Source organism: Arachis hypogaea, chromosome 18, assembly GCF_003086295.3.
Source record: "Arachis hypogaea cultivar Tifrunner chromosome 18, arahy.Tifrunner.gnm2.J5K5, whole genome shotgun sequence".
NCBI classification, from domain to species: domain Eukaryota; kingdom Viridiplantae; phylum Streptophyta; class Magnoliopsida; order Fabales; family Fabaceae; genus Arachis; species Arachis hypogaea.
Window position 1 is genome coordinate 1193570 of NC_092053.1, and position 18663 is coordinate 1212232.

Genomic DNA, 18663 nt, shown 5'->3' on the forward strand with positions numbered 1-18663 from the left:
AAGGGTTGAACTATTTGCATGGTTTGTTTTAGTAGGCAGGGTCAACACGAAGGAGAGATTGACTAGACTCGGCATTATTAATCATAATGACAATGTGTGTGTGTTGTGCAAAAAGGACATAGAATCAGTGCATCATTTATTTTTTGCTTGTGAGTTAACATGGCAGGTTTGGTGTGCTTGGTTGACGGGTGCTAATAGAGCTTGGGCCATCCCGGGATCCGGAAAAGAGTTTTTTGAGAGTTGGACTGGAGTACCAGGTGGCAAGTCTGAGCAAAGGAAATGGCTGACAGGATTCTGTGCGGTTGTTTGGAACATTTGGTTGGAGCGCAATAGTAGAGTGTTCCAGAGTATACAGACAAGTGTTGAAGGAGTAAAGATTAGGTCATTCTTGAGCTACAGGGAATGGTGTGGAGTTGATCCGATTGGTTGTTGATGGCAATGCCGGAGATGACAACGGATTCGACCGTTTTATTGTTGTTTTTGTTTTGTTTCTGTATTATGTTTTGTCGTACTGTTTCTCTTTATGCTCCATTTTAGTGTGTTGAGCTCATTTGTTCAAAAAAAAAAAAGAGATGGATTAATACAATAGTAATGCTTAATGCTTTAGCCTCTCTTGATTGTGTTCATTATTTTTTTTTTATTCGATTTACTCATGTACAGTTAATAATGGCTGGATGTTTAATTCACTAAGTGTGCAAATGGTTATCCTAATGTTAAAGTTTAAGAGATAATTTGAGAGTGGAGTGTTTTTTTACTTTATTGGGTCAATTTTAGAGCATATTGTTCATATTGTTTACAAAAACACAGGAGCAGGCTTGCTCAATTCTGCTACAAGATCTTTATTTCTCCTAAGGTATAGGCAAACATTTTTTCAGCATAAGAACACAGCTTTTATAATAACTAAGAAATATCAAAGTTGTTTAGTAGAAAAATGAGTAAGATTACAAAGAAGATTACCTATAAAGTTCTGTATTTTTATATATATCAGAAAAGTCAACATTTAAATCCATTTCTCGTGCTGGAGTTGTGATTTCCAACATCCAAGTTGCAGGGTTACATCCATCTCTGATTTTATTTACCCCTTTAACAGACTAATTAAAAGTAGAAACTATAAGAAGTTATATAATTGTCTTTTTTTTATGATCTTTGAGCTTTTTGAGACACATTATACCTCAAAGTAGTTGATGAGTTGGTAAGAATGACGGCCTAATGGGTCGACATAAATTTCTTGCCCTCCAAGCTTTAATAGGAAACGCTGCAAGAAAAATTGAAAAATGTAGCATCTTGTTTTAATGAAAAAAGCTCATGTCTCTGGCTCTGGTTGCAATAAGGCTATAAATGCAGTTCACTTTAGAATATGAACAATTTGTCTAAGGCATTTCATGATTTGAACAGTTGTGGAGCTGTCTAGCCCAGTAGATATGCCATCCATGAACAAAGCTTTCGCCGGACCAATCAACATCTTCCCTGCAAATAATGCACATAAAAGTTGAAACAGAATTACACACAAAATTGATGGACTAAGAGTTTGATCACTACCTGTGGTAACACGCTTTCTTGATATACCGCGCAACATTTCATCCCCTACTAGAGTATCATCACATATTTCTAAATCCAAGATCTGTAAATCACAAATTAGATAAATAGTAGAAACCATAAAGACAGTATTTGCGTTTGTGATGATGCAATATTGTGAGAAATCAGAACTCAGAACTACTTGAAGTTGAAGATGTCAGCTTTAGTATATATTCTGTTATCATCTGGTTTGCTTCCTGGCCTTCAGATGCTGTTGCCTAGTATTATTAGAAAGCCTATAAGATCAAAAGGTTGTGTATCAATCAAAATTAACAGTCATTTCTCCAATATGAACATCATTCTGGCTAATGTATGCTGCAGTTCTTTGAGGTACAAACTCATTCATTTCATGGCCATTATAGGTAACCTTGCCACTAACCTGCAACATATTTATCAGCAAAATTGCAGTGATTTATCCTTTGCTGTTGATTTTAAATTAAAAAGATGATATTGACTTGAAATAATATGATATCTTTTGCAGCTGAACAAAAAAGGTTTAGAATTTAAGATTTAAAAAAACTTTATACATGATTTTATGAGAAATTTTTAAAATAATTATTAGCATTATTAAACTTTGAGTAACCCCATATTTCATAGATGCTCTTTGTATTTGTTTGTTTAGAAAGATGTTGGATAAGAAATTTTAAATTTAGAACTAATTAGGATTTACAATATTTATTGTGAAGTTTGGTAAAAAATAGTATTAGTCCTTGCTTTTAGCAAAGATTAAAAAAATTGAACATATTCTTAATCTTTGGTGTGCTTTTTTATATTTATTGTACTTAAAGCATCATTGTAAAATTAAAAGATGAATGTGAGCAAAAATGCAACATATCTTAAAAACCATTTACACCTTCCTATTAAAAGCAAATTTTATAATTACTAAGCTTCTTTTCGCAATGCCATTTCATTTTAGAAATCTATATTTATGTCATTTTGGGTGGTACAATTATTAAAAAGTTAAAAAATAAAAAATTTAAAAATATTATCTTAAAGTTTGTATAAATTTTATTTTATGATAAACATTTGAAATTAGATTTATAGAGTTTGATAAGGTGAACTTGAATTTAAATTGCATGATTGACAAAGTCGTATTAGGTAAGCATTCTTTAACTCATGATTGATAGTAATATTTTCATGCTCTTTTGAATATCTTTTTTCAAGTTTTTTAATATTAATTTTCTGGATTTTTTTTTTCTATTCCTTCTTTAAGTTTATGTTTATTTGAAGCATTAAAAGATAGAGACTAATAATGCAAATGAAGATTGAGAATATATAACTCTAGAACTAAAATTTAAATGAAGATTTATTAATATTTTTACGACAACAGTAGTGTAGTGTGGCCAATTCTAGAGCTAAGATGTCATTTTTTTTTATTAATATTTTTAACTAAAGCCGATATTGTAAGGATAGTTGTGGTTGTTGGAAGCCTTTAAGATCTTTTAAAAGGGATGCACATAATTGAAAGGTTTTTAGATCTTTTATGCATACAATTTTATTGATGACATAATGAGGGTCATGAACAATTTGTTAAAGCAATTTCGGAATTTTTTTTTATTTTACTATAAAATACAAATTATTTGTTAAAGTAAAAGAAATTTAAGTAATTACAATAATTTATTATAAATTATAATTAAAAATACATATACAAAATTCTATCTTTAATTAGCTAAATCTACAAAAAAAAAAAAATAGAAACAATTAGCATTTTATTTCTGACTTCTAGCATTTATTTTAAATTATAATTCTTTAAACATATTAGTAGGGTGGGTTTAGGTTGCAAGTCATACTATCTTCACATCACTTATGATAGTATTTGTCAATTTTAAATATTTTAGAAAATGTTACAATAGATCTAGAGTCAAACTTAATAGGAGAGATTAATTCAATAGTTTACTTAGAATCACGTAAAACTTTGATTGATTTTTTTTTTAATGTTCGACCAAAAAAAAAATTGATTTAAGTAACATGATTATTTACAAATTGCAACTATGAACTATAGATTACTTACATGACTAAATTTATTGATAGAAAGTTATCGATGAAGTAAATCCTTTTAAAGTTAGGACCTTAAGTAATAGTTACGAATTCTTTTTGATGTGAATTATGTACATGAACCAATTTTTTAATATACTTTAATTGATGAAATCATTATTTTATTATCTTTTTTTATTTTTTAAAGTTTGTAATACTATTACTCGAATTGACATCCACATCATGAAAGGACATATCGCTAAACCTATATCAATTCACTTTAACTATGGTTGGTGTTTCGTCCTGGTACTGGGGTGGCCAAGCTTTAGCAATTCCGAGCAAGCGTCTGTCGGAGAGGAAGAGCTATACGTTGGCCTGGAACGAACACTGCGGCGGGAATACCTGCAAAAGATACTCCGACGCTCAAGTTAGTGATAATCTCGAGTGAGAGTAATTAAGTAAATATGAAGACTGAGAATGGAACCTGAGACCTAACCGAGGATATTAGCTCGGTTTTATAGGAGTTATTTTTACCCGTTGGTGGATAAGTCCTAGTTTGTAGGTTGGTTATGATATTCAGTTTTGGTGATTAAGTTTGTTTGAGCACGTTTCCTATTTCTTCGAATGGGTGAGGCCGAGCTTATCTACCTTCGTGTCGAGCTTATCGGGAGCTGACATGAGGCTGATCTTAGCTGCTCACGTGCCGAGTTTCTCGGGCGGCTGATGCAGGACCGAGCTTAGTTGCCCACGTGCCGAGCTTTTCGGTCGACCGAGGATAAAGGTGACGTATCAGTTGGTTTTTCTAATTTTGATTATTTTATACAGGAGAGATTGATGAAGGAGAATGCTTGGCTTCGTTTAGCGATTTTATTAAAAGATTTAGGATAAATATCTACTTCTAATTGTTTCTCACTAAATTTTGAATATTTTACTATTTATTTTAACAATGTTTACCATAGATATATTCTTATTAAACTGTGAGTTTGTATTCTTATTAAACTCCATGCTTTACTGTTTATGATAATAAATGAGACATATAGCATAGTTGAAAGAAATTGTGTTTTTGAACATCTAAATTTACTTATATTTCTTAAAAAGCTGAATAATTTTTTATTTCTGATTTATCACATTACATGCATGGGTTTGATGTACTGATTTTAAGTTATCGTATACTTTCTATTTTAAAACAAAAGTTTTTAATAACAATATAACATATTATTTTTAAATTGGTCACTTTTATTATTAATGATACTTTTTTTAATGTATTATTCTTTTTCTATCTACATTAGCAATTTATTCGCGCGTTTGTACGAGTAAAACAAATAATACCATTATGAGATCAATGTCAACTATATTTAAATTATTAATTGGTGTGAAAAATAAATGAACACTATTAGTATTTAAAAAAGTAATGTACTCTAATTTAATACATAATAAAGAACTATTTTAATTTTTAATTAGCAGAAAATTTAGAACATTATTTATATTTTGACAGAATCACTTATGAATAATAACATAACATAATATTTCATAGCATTTCTTTTTTGAGAAAAAAATAAATAAGTCCTTGACCTTTTGATCCATGGACATTTAATTTTGTGAAAATTTAAAAATGCATTTAAATTCATAATCTTTTTAAAATTTGGACATATCGATTTCTCATATTTACTTACGAAAAAATTAAAGGTGACTCCCGTTATACTGACCTGATTGATATGGATACACACGTGAAAGAGTTTTTAAAATGGGATAAATTAGACCCAAAGATGGATGTGTTCAAATTTTAAAGAAGTTAAAAATTTAAATATATTTTTAAATTTTTAGGAATTTAAATATCAACAAACTAAAAAGTTAGGGATTAATTTATCATTTTCTTTTTTTTAATAACAATTTTTTCTATTTGCTTAAAAATTTTCATATATTTTTCAAACAATATCAATATTCCTCTATTTTTAATACCAAATAATATCTCAAATATATTTTACATTCACTTTATTATAGTCTTTATTTATCTAATGCGCCCGGATCTTCAATAATTCTCTCCTTGGTTCTATATTCAGACAAGATGCTCTCGTTGAGCGGGAATCTTCCTTTCAAAAAATTTTTGAATTTCAAATATATTCTTTAAATATATTTTTTGCCCCCATTTTGTTTGTTTTCCCATTCAATTCTCAGCTCATAGGTCACAACCGAAGCAGAGAATCGGTCCGTCTCACTCACACTCGCTCGCGATATTTCGAACACCGATTTCTTGCATACATTTCTGTCAGTGCTGGGCGTGTCGCTCGGCAACACCGTGTCGGGTTCGGTGGTCCTGATCGTAACGACCTTAGTGGCACTGATAACTGGGATGCCGATCTCTTCTTATGGAAGAAATCGTCGGATCCGAGCAGGAAGGTGAGACCGGTAATACTCAAAGGATGTTACAGGTAAGCACAATGGAAGCTGCTTCTTTTTTTTTTTCGTTGTACCCTTAAATGATGTGCTACAGCTCTGTTTTGAGGGTTTCTCCTCTGAACAATACTTTGATCTGTTTGTATATGTATAATGCTTTGCTGTAAACATAGCCTTTCAATTTTCTCAGCTCTTTTCTTCTAACAAGTGACAACCAACAATGGCTTCAATGGCAGCGTCTTCTTCTAGCACCATCTACACCAACCTCAAGTTTTGCACCAAATCCAACAACAGCAACAGCAACTTGAACTGAAGGTACACTTTGTTATTTTCTCTTTGCTAAAGATATGAAACTATTGAATTTAATTACCTATTTTCTGAAATTTCTTTAGTTGAAATCTTTTTACCATCTTGAAGGGAACTCATGTTGACAAGCAATGAAATAGCAACCGTTGGTGCTATCTTCAATTTCAGATAACCCCTTCTTTATGTTCTTTTTCCCCCTCTTTATCATTATCACCATTGAAAGTTGTTCAATTTTTTTATATTATAATTATTTTCATGCAAATTTGGAATATCTTAATTTAAGATTTTATATTTTATATTTTTCCTTATTGCATATTGTGTGGAAAAAAACTTGATTATCTTGGAATGCAGAAAAAATTCTGCATCTTTAGCTTTATGTCCAGCAACTAAGAATTGCATATCAACGTCTGTGAATGTCACTGTCAATTTTTTTGGTGGATATATATTTACAAATATAAGACTATAAATAATTTTACTTGCCTCTGATGTGTTTTGCTAAAACTATAACCTACAAACGAGTGCTTCGACTTAAAAAATGTCATAGAAAAATTGGTAAGAGAGGGGCGACTAGATCGATACTTAGCCAACAAAACGGACGAACCTAGAAAAAGAAGAAGGGACGAAGAGGTTGGTCGAGCTGAACGACCACCCCGCACCCCGGAGAGGCATGTTCACATGATAAATGGAGGATTTGCGGGAGGAGGAATCTCCAAGTCATCCCGCAAAAGGCACCTTAAGGAAGTATATCATGTTGAAGGAGGAGAAGGACCACCCGACCTTCCTACTATTACTTTTACCCAAGAAGACGCGGCCGGCATCATCCCGGGACATGATGATCCCATGGTCATTATTATCATATTGGCCAATTCTAATCTCCACCGTACATTGGTGGACCAAGGAAGTTCGGCAGATATCTTGTTTAAATCCGCCTTCGACAAACTCGGCCTACAAGAAAAAGAGCTCGGGGCATATCCAAACAGCTTGTTCGGACTAGGAGATACTCCAATCCAACCACTTGGATACATCTCACTACATACAACCTTTGGCAAGGGAACTCGATCAAGGACACTCAACATAGACTACATTGTAGTCGACGTAGGCTCAGCCTACAACGCCTTGATAGGTCGGACAACACTAAATCAGCTCACCGCGGTAGTTTTGACTCTGCATCTATGCATGAAATTTCCAACTTCAGAAGGGATCGCCACGATAAAAGGAGACCAGAAAACCACGCGACGATGTTACCACGAAAGTCTGAACCTTAGAGGCAAAGGAGAAGAAATCAACACTATCGAGCTCGGGGGAGTTCGAGGTTGGGAAGAACTTCGTCCACAACCGGAGGGTGATATCGAGGAAGTCCAGATCGGGGACATCCCAGAAAAGACAACAAATATTGAGGTGACTTTGAAAGGAGACATAAAGGAGTCTCTGATACAGTTCCTAAGAGATAATGTTAACCTCTTTGCATGAAAAGCCGCAGATATGCCAGGCATAGATCTCAAACTAATGTGCCACAAACTGGCAGTATACCCAGGATCTCGGCCAATACAACAGAGGCGTCGGAAGCTCAGACCAGAAAGATCCCAAGCTATGGAAGAACAAGTACAAGCCCTACTGGAGGCAGGATTCATAAGAGAAGTCAAGTACCCACTATGGCTGGCCAACGTTGTATTGGTGAAAAAGTCAAATGGAAAATGGCGAATGTGCACTGATTACATCGACCTCAATAAAGCCTGTCCAAAAGATCCTTATCCACTCCCAAGTATAGACACTCTAGTGGATGCCTCCTCTGGATACAAGTACCTTTCCTTCATGGATGCTGTTCCGAGGGTTACCTGAAACTATAGGTCGATCTCGGATGAGATCTTCTATTCTGATCAGAGATGACGTGTCCGGCTGGCGGGTGGTGGCCGGCGTTGTCGTATCCGATATGTGGGACTGGCTATGCTGCTGATCCTTGGTCACCGGAGGGTGGTGGTACCTGCAAGGGACTCCGATGCTTAAGTTAGCAAGGGTATTAAGCAGGTTTTTAGTAGAATCAGAGTATGAGTTATACCTGGGTGCTCCAGCGTATTTATAGTAGTGTGGAGTGACCTTTCTGGGGATAAGATAGTTATCTTATCTTATCTTATCTTTGAATTAGGTCATCTTATCTTCAAGGGAATCGCCTTTATCTCTATAGGCTTGGACTGCCTTTGAATTTGGGTCGTGTTCCTCTGTTGGGCCCTTTTTGGGCTTTCCCTGGTGATTTGGTCGAGCTCTTTGAGAAGAGGTCGACTCGTCCTGACCTGAAGAGGTCGGTTGACTTGTCGTTTAAGCAACCCGGGTCGGACAGCTCGACCCTAGGGTATGAACAGTGCCCCTGCTCGAGTACGACCTTCCTTTTGAGGTCGAGTCCTTTAGTTTTTTAGGTCTTCAATCCTTCGTTTGGAAAGGCCGAGCTCGAGCATGTTGGTCGATTCCGCTGAAGTTTTTTGAATGCGAATCGTTTTTTCTTTGCTTACTTTAGTTTGGAGGCGCGCGCTTTTGCATTTATATTCTTGTCTTGGGAATGTGCGAGGATTTAATAACCTCATTAATTCCTTTCGTGCTCCGTTTCTCTTCATTTTGAATTTCTCCCACAAAAAACGGTTTTCTCTTTCCGTTCCTTTCTTGCTGTAACTTCCCCCTTTTCTTTTGTCTTTCTGTTTTGCCTGAGGCTTGCATTTTTCGTGTTTCTTTCTGCAACGCTTGCTATTGGTGCTTCCCTCGCTTCGGGTTCTGTCTTCAACTTTCTTCGGATCTTTCTCTCTTTTTTTCAGGTTGGTTCTTCTCTTACTTTTGTCCTTCTTCCTTTGCTTTATTTTTATTTCTTGGTGATAAGTTTTGATTTTGCTTGAATGTTCATTGAAAGATTGAACCTTTTTGCCTTCTTGTGTCTGCTTTTGGCATTTCTCTTTGATGATAAAGGCTTTTTTAGGGCTTTGCATGTTTGTTGTCTTTTTATTTGGTTTTGTAGCTTTTGAGATAATGGCTTTTGTTTATTTCTGGAAAAGTTTGCGTCTTTGATGACTTCTACTTGATACGTTTTGTTGCTTGGTAGTTCCGCTTGAAACTGTAGTTTGGGAAGTGGTTATTTTGATGACTTTATTTGATTTGTGGCTCGTGGCTTTCTTCTTGGAGTGTCGCTTTTGTTGAAAATAGGGTCATTATCTTCCTGTTAGGACGTGTAGAGATGTAGGCTTGTAGATTTTCCTGAGTCCTTGTTCCATAAATGCCTCCAAAGGATGCCCCTGGATCTTTAGTGTAGGTCCTGGGGTTTCCTTTTGTTGCTTTGTCTGCCTTCTTGACACTTATGCATTTTAGTTTTGAGTTGTATCCCTTTATGCCCGAGTTGTGCTTTATTTTGCCCGAGCTGTTTGACTAGTAACCCATTTTTTTCCTTTTCTTACTGTAGGATTTTAGTTGACCCATGTCGTCTCGTAAAAATATTGTCGAGACCTCTTCCAGAGTCCCCGAGGGCATGTCGGACTGACTGGATTCCCTCGTGTTGATGTGTGTTTCTCTAGTAAATTCTGAATTCTGTGTGAAGCTGAGAAAATATCACAGAATTTGTAGTAACAAAATTTATAACCTACAAAGACATTGAATTCATATCCCTATATTTATTATATCTTACTATTATAAACAATACAATAAATTTATAATTTTAATAATTAATTTATTAATTTCTATAAATAACTCATTAAATCTATTCTTAATATATAAGAGTAAATGACTAAGTTTACTCACATTACTTTTAAAATATCCTACTAATGTCATGTCAGTAACATCGCTTACTTGGCAAAACTTTAGAATCAACCATTCAATTCTTGCCAAATTAACTATTATTTTCAAATAAGCAAAATATATATATACAAGTAATAGAAATATATGCAAATTAGGGTGTAAAATTACCAACGACAATAATTAAAAATTAATAATGTCTAACCAAATTTGTAACTTACAAAGACATTGAATCCATATCCCTATATTTATTATATTTTACCGTTATAAACACTACAATAAATTTATAACCCCAATAATTAATTTTATTAATTTCTATAAATAATTCATTAAATGTAGTAATAAACATCCATATTCCGAAGGTCATAATAATATTATTAATCATAATAAATTTTACGTTACAAATATTCAAATTCTATACTATTCGAACTACTTATATAAGTCTCTTATCACTATTCTTTCAAATAACATCAAATTTAGCACAAGAAATATATTTTTGAACTACGCAACATCTCAAACTTACTCAATGAAGCATCATTCTTTGGACAATATCACCAAACAAACAGACAATTAGTTTATCAAAATTCGCATAATAAAGAGGAGCTTCTTTGCTTAGAAATGATTATATTAGATAAAAATGTACAATACAAACATATTTATTACATTTTTAAATTAAATTTACGAAAAAAATACTTTAATTCTTTTTGCTTTTTATAATTTTTATATTATTTTTCTAATACTTTATATATAATTGTATTCGAATATCGTTAAAATTATACTTCTTTCAATATGCTATTCATTGTTCATTTTCTAATAACTTAAAAAAATTTAATCAGAAATTTTTTAACTAATTATTAACTATGATTTACTAACACTAGGGAACACCTCTTCATGTAATTGTGAAAAAAAAATATGATGAACAAATTCAAACATTTGTTACAAGAAGAAAAAGTCAATACTATAAAAATTTGAAAATAGAATATGCAAATTAAAGAAATTAAAGATCCAATTTTGAATATTCTCTAACACTATTTTAAATTTACATCATTTGAGACATTGTAAATATTAACAGATAGTTTCACTTTATAATATTTCAATTATTCTTATTAAAAATAACTTATTAAAAAATTACATATTTATTTTTGTTTTTTTCTTTAATTGTAGATGTCGTTGAAAAACTGTATGCACTAGAAAAAGAAGAACAAATAGATATTAAAGGAAGACCTACAAAAATACGAAGAATAAAGTTGATACTTAAAGGGTAAAAAAATATATAAATAATTCATTTTTCATTTATATATATATTAACAAAATACTAATAATTTTAGGAACATCGTATTAAAAATCACATTATGTAGATCCAACATCCAAATCTTTGGTATTACAAATTATTTTAAATAAAATATTTTTTAAATTTAACTTTAGTTTACACATATTTAATTTAATTCTACAAAACATAGCAATTTTTAATATTTATTATAATTAACCTTTAACAAATTTTACTTCTTATTTTCTGTAATAATGTTAAGAAGACAACAACCTTAAGTTATTTTATTTAACTTTAACATTTATAATTTTAAGTGTGTAAAATACATAATTACAAATTTATTATATTTAATATTATTCAATTATTTCGGTCGTAATTAAAGAAGATAAAATTAAATAATTTTAAACTGTTTTGACATATTTTTTATGGTCTTCCAGAAATTTTTATGTACCTTATAATACTCTAGATTATTAAGAAAAATCCCAGTTTGACATTCTAAAATTGTCAAACAATGTAAATAGGTCTTTTATTAACTTTTTTTATTTTTAATTTTTAATGTTATCCTTCTTTGTGATGTGTAAGAAAAAATTATATCTTAATTAATAGAAGAGTCATTTTGAAAAAAAAGTTACAAAAAAAGCCCCATTTTACACGTTTTGACATTATTTAAAAAATTTTAAAGTACAGATTATAAAGTGTAAAATCAAATTTCATCGGGGAGATAGAGTTTACTTCATTTTGTTTCCTTTAAATGTGTGCTAAAATTGAACACTAATATCAATTGCAAGAGCAGGTGGGGAACATTTGGAGACTCAAATGGAGTTTACAAAAAAGTGGAAATGCTAAGAGTTTATGAGATGGCACTGAGAACATGGTCATCAGATTGGTATTTCATGTACGTGTGCGCACCGATGCTGCTCGTGGCCCACTAAAGTGAAATCGCCCCCAGCGATTTCTGAAGCAATTTGGGCCCAACCCAACTCATTTCTGATGCTATTTCATGCAGAATTTAAGCTTGGGTAAAGGGGGGAGCAATTGTTTGGTAGTATAGGATCATGTAGGTTAGTTTCTAGAGAGAGAAGCTCCCTCTTCTCCCTAGAATTAGGTTAACTTAATTAATCTCTCTTAGATTTAGGTTCAATTACATCTTTTCATTTTGTTTCCTTTATGGATTCTTGCTTCTACTCTTCCATTCTCATGATTTGTAGTGTTAATTTTACTTTTATATCTCTTTTATGTTTATGAATGCTCATGTTGAATTTGTTTACATTTAATGAAATTTAATGTTTGATGTTCTTTTATTGTTAATTTGAGTTGTTGATCTTGTCTCCTCACAATTTGTAGTTGATAGATTTTACTATTTCTTGTTATTTATTATGCTTTCCTTTTATGCCTTCCAAGTGTTTGATAAAATGCTTGGTTGGATGTTAGAGTAAATTTTGAGCATTCTTGGCTTGGAAAGAGTAATTGGGCAATCTTGAGTCATTAATACCCAATTTAGATTGGTGATCTAGAGTTGTTAGTTAATATCATTTTCAATGACGATAATCTTTTGCTAATCCGATTAGTAAGTTGATTAGGACTTTTGATTTGAGATTAACTAGTCTTGTTTGACTTTCTCTCATGGAAGATAACCTATATCTTCTTCTAATGTTGGAGATGACGAAATAAGATAAATTCTTGTTAAGTATTGTTATGATTAATGACTAGGATAGAAAGCCTATGATCTCAAACCTTGTCATGAATGTCTCTCTTTATTACTTGCTTTCTTTAGTTACTTGCTTGAGTTATTCTTCTTGTCATTTAATTCTTGCACCTTTATATTTTCTTGTCCCTATCTAAATCAAAACCCCTTACCCACTTTATAGCCAATAATTGACCACTTCATTGCAATTCCTTGTGAGACGACTCGAAGTCTAAATACTTCGGTTAATTCTTATTGGGGTTTGTACATGTGACAACCAATATTTTTTTATGTGAGAATTGTTTGTTGGTTTGGAATTATGCTTACAACGAAGTAATTCTTTTCTATAAGAAGAAAATCTAGACTATCGAGCAAATCTTCATTCATCATGCAACTAACGGCGCGACGCAGCAGGAAACTGAGGTTCCGCATGGCGGTGAAGACGACGGTGGTGAAGGAGAAACAACGTGACGACAAAGACGACAGTGCGTTGAACAGTGTGCACGGAGTTCTGCTGAGGACTCAAGTTTGAAGATGCTGTTGATGACCGGAAAAGGTAATAGATGATTGAGGATAGTGTGACTCTTGTTGCTTCACCTTGCAAACACTCCCGGCAGTTACAATCCTAATTTTCAAATTCTAATTTTTAAATTTCTAATTAATTGATATCAATATCTTCCAAATTTTAATTTAAAAATAATAAATAATTATTGTTGTCAAGGCAGATTCGTTCTTGGTTTTTATATTTTTTTTAATTATTATTCTTTCACGCGTCTGTTTTTTTTACTGTAATATTTATTGTATATAAAAACATTAATTACATATATTAAATAGCATATTATAATAGTCACCAAAAAAATAGCATATTATAAGTATATACGCTTGTCAACTTACATTCTTATTAAATAAATACACATAATTTATATTTATGGTATTTAATTTATATTATAATAACAAAAGTATACTTTTTATTTATTATGTAACATCTATATATTTATACACATAATTTTTATAATTAATATATTTTTATAATTAATATTATTCAATTCTAAATTATATTTTATTATATATTTTATATTATTTCACATATACACTAATAAATTATGATTCAAAATATTTTAATATTCTTTTTTAAGACGTTATACATTTAAATTAACGTGTAATTTTTTAAATCACCGTTTTTGATAATTTAAAAATTTGTTTCATGTTTTTCAAAGTGATATGATTTATTCTGATTCACATATATTTTTAAATTTTCTTATAATTAAATTTGAAAAAAAATATCAAATATCTAAATTAATTTATTCGATAAATTTATTTATAACATTTATAAGTTTATACACATAACATCTATAGTTAGGTAAAGTACACATAATATCTAAATTTCATATTAATAACCTCTATAATTTAATTTTATACTCATAACATTCATAATTTCATACATATAATATTCATAATTAATAAATTTTTACAATTAATATTATCAAATTTTAAATTATGTGTCTTGTTATATATTTCAAATTATCTTATATGTACACCAAAGAGTCATAATTTTAATATTTTTTATTTACTATTCATATTATGGTTATTTATTGATTTTAATATGATGAGTTAATAATTATTTTTAAAATTTTCTTTCTTAATTTTTGTTTATATTTTATTTATTGTTTTTTATTTTATAATAATCTATATGTAACATATGAGTTGTATAACAGAAGTTGTTAAATTCTCTAATTTAACATCCATATTTTTATACGTATAATATTTATAAGGGTAATTTACATAAATAAAATGATTGAAGAAAAACGTTACGCAAATACAACATTGGCAAACTCCAGACGCAAATACAACAAATGCAATTATATGTAATCCGCTACACCTTGTAGCGGAAGTCAGTTGCACGTAATCCATTATACCCTCTCGCGGATTACGTTAAGACCAAATTTTTGTGAAAGCATAATCCACTACACCCTGTAGTGGATTATGAGCGGATTATGAAGAGAATGGCTTATTATATAAACCTGTGTAATAGTAACAACTAATGTAGTAAAATGAACGAATTGATACAAAAATGATTTTTAATAAACATAAATAATAATAAATACGTTTAATAAAATAACTTTTAAAATTTAAAAATATTATAATAGACATTAAGTGTTTTTAAATTTAAAATTTAAAATACTATAATAGTTTTTAAAATTTAGATATTAATTAATATATAAGGCTAATAGTCTATATTAGATTTTTTTAAGCATAGAATCAGTTTTCAAAAGTTCTCTGTTAAGTACTTTCAAAAATAATTCTATCTTTAACTGGAGAGTTACTATTCTATAAATACGATGCAGTTTATTTATTTTGGTCATGGTATGAATGAATACTTAGTTAGAGATAATGATGATGAATCAACTGATCATGGTATGAATGAATATTACATTTTTTTATAAATTTATATAAATATAAAATTAAAAAATTTATATATAAAATAGTATATTTTAAAAATAAGAGTAACAATATTATTATTTTTATTTTAACTTTAAAAATATGTAATAATTTTATTTATTAAGTTTGATCTTTTTTAAAGAACCAAAGAACATCTTATCCGTAATAAGTAGGGGTGATGATAACTAGTAGGATTCTTAATACTGCAATATTTACACATATGAATTGGCATAAAGTAGATTTTTTTTTTAAGAAACATCACAACTAGGTGGAACAATAAAGAGAACAAAATAACTAATAAAAAAAAGAAAAATAGAGAAAAAAATTAATATATCTAAAATTTATATATTTTTTAATTAATTAACAAAGTATAAAAGAAAAGTTAAAAAAAAAGTGAAGAAAAAATATAATGGAGTACAATTGAGTACTTATAAATTTAAACATGTCAAGTTATTTTTTTTTGTAAATTTGAATAGATAAAAAATTATATACATTATAAGCTTAACGAAAATAGTATGGATAACATCAAAATACGTTACAAAAGATTATAATTTAAGAAAGAAAAAGTGAAAAACATATCATTATTGATAATAAAAAATACTAAAACATAAAAGAGAAAATGTAAAAGATTAAAATATAGCAACCATGAAAACTTTGAGTATGTAAAATTATTTTGGTCGTACGACTTGTTGCAAATGACGATTACATTTTGTATCAATTTGTTCATTTTGCTACATTGGTTGTTATTATTATACAGGTTTATATGCTTTCACAAAAATTTGGTCATAAACCGCTACAGGGTGTAGCGGTTTATGTTATGCATGCTCTCAACGTAATTCGCGAGAGGGTATAGCGGATTATGTGCATCTGACTTCCGCTAAAGGGTGTAGCGGATTACATATAATTGCATTTGTTGTATTTGCGTCTGTAGTTTGCCAATGTTGTATTTGCGTAACGCTTTCCTTCAATCATTTTATTTATGTAAATTGCCTTATTTATAATTTTATATATATAATATCCATAATGAATAAATTAGTACTAATTTATTACTATTTATTATTTTATTTTATAAATCATGAACCAACAATTTTGGATGTTTTTAATTTTCAATAAATAGAAATCGATCAAATTTAAGATGTTTTTATTTTTTATAAAATGTGTTGAGATGATTTGAAATTTTTTTAAAATTAAAAATATAAGAATTTAAAATTTTATTTGGGAGAAAAATTATTATAAAATTATAAATACATGTAGTAATATGAGAGAAAAATTTTTAGAATTTGATTCACATTAAATTTAAAATTAAATTTTAGTATAATTAAATAAGGAAAGATAAAAGTCACCAAAAAAATAAGAAAAGATAATTAATTATAGAAAGAAATTAATTGTGTGAATTAAATTAGGAAAGTGATTCACACTCTCTTATAAATACAAATATTATTAATCATATATTTTTATTTATTGTACATAAATTAGAAACATAAAAACAGAGGTAGAATTACCATTATTTTCATGTGAATTTTAATTTTTTTTCTTTTTGATTTTCAGTTTTTTTTTTTGCGTGATTTTTTTTAAATATCAAAGTTTACTTTTCAAATAAACAGATAAATTTAAAGAAAAAAATTTGGTCAAAATAAAAGAGGAAGACGTATCAAATTCATCATTTAAGGATAATATAACAAAAAAAATAAAAAAAAAAACTTAAAAAGTAATTATTTATTTAATCTATCTAAACCAACTATTTATATAAAATAAATTAAATTTTTTTATTAAACCAAATAATAACAAGCGTATGTAACTAAAAACAACTTTATGTGTGAGGTTACATCATATTTAATATTTTTATTTTATTTATTTATAAAACAAAACGGAGCAGTACAAGTACTCGTTATAGAGATAATAAAATTTTAGATGAAAAAAAATAAAGGTGGCTACTCTAATGAAGATTTTATGATTGTCATCGTGTGAAAATATTTCATTTTGACTATTAGATGATAGATTGTAGAGTTTGATTTTTATTTAAAGTAAAATTGTTACCTTTATTCAGTGTTGCTAAACAAATAAGTTACACTTTTTAAATAAAGATCATCATGAAAAGATGTTTTTGGCATCTTCATTAGAGTAGTTGCCAAACATAAATAGATAGATGGTAACAAACCTATATTCTAAAGCAAAACGTATTCATCCAATCTCATTCGTTCGTGAACTCTGCTGAAGCAGTGGAAGTAGACCAGCTACGAAGATGTGAAAGATTACCGAAGAGGAACTAAGTACTGCACCAGCAATGACATAAAAGGGATCCAAATTTGATTCACTACCAACTATTGTGGTAGAAGCAGCTGCCAATCGCACACCGGTAACCGTTATAAATATGGTCATCAACAAGGCTCCAACAGGAAGATGGAATGCGGCATAATCTACCAACTTCTGATCGACGGGAGGAATCTCAACAACAGGAACCACAGAAAAACTGGAAAGCAACGCGGCACTGAAAAAGAAGTTAAAGATTGCATAGACGGCCGGTGAGGTAGTGACAGAGACTGAGACTGTTGGTGGTTCAAGTGCGACGACAGCAATTAGAGTGGCAACGGAAATTGAAACGATAAGTAAGCAAAAAGATCTGTCACTGACAGAAACCACGAGTTTGGGAATTCGTAAGAGTTGTATCGTGTCGCTCGTGGCTGGGAAGATGATGATAGCGAGAAGAATGTAAAAGACACAGATAAACCATAGAATGGGAGATGGTGGTGATACTACATATGCTGTCTTGTGGAGCCATTGCCACCAACAAATCACCATGCTAATAATACCAATCAAGAGGAACAAATGGACGGAGTGCATAACAGGACGCCAAGCCCATGCCATGATAAATACCTAGATAACTAAAACAGAATCACTATATATGTATATATATATGGTCGAAAGAGATTGTTAGTTTGATCATGTTTTAAAATTAAATATTAAATTTTAATTTTTTTGTTTCGTTCTTTTTAAATTAAAATTTAAAATTTTGATAAAAATAAGATAATTTTAAAAGTAAATCTACTTCTACTTTCTACTTAATATATTAAAATTGGGTTTTTCCTCAACTAATAAAAGTGAGGTGTCAATTCCTCGTAAATTCATTTTCTTGCCAAAATAAATGTACTATTTTCTCTTCTAATTTTATTTTAAAAAATATATTTATTATAATTATATTATAATTAGCATTTAAGTAATAATACATAATTATACTAATTTAGAAAAATATCTTTATCTT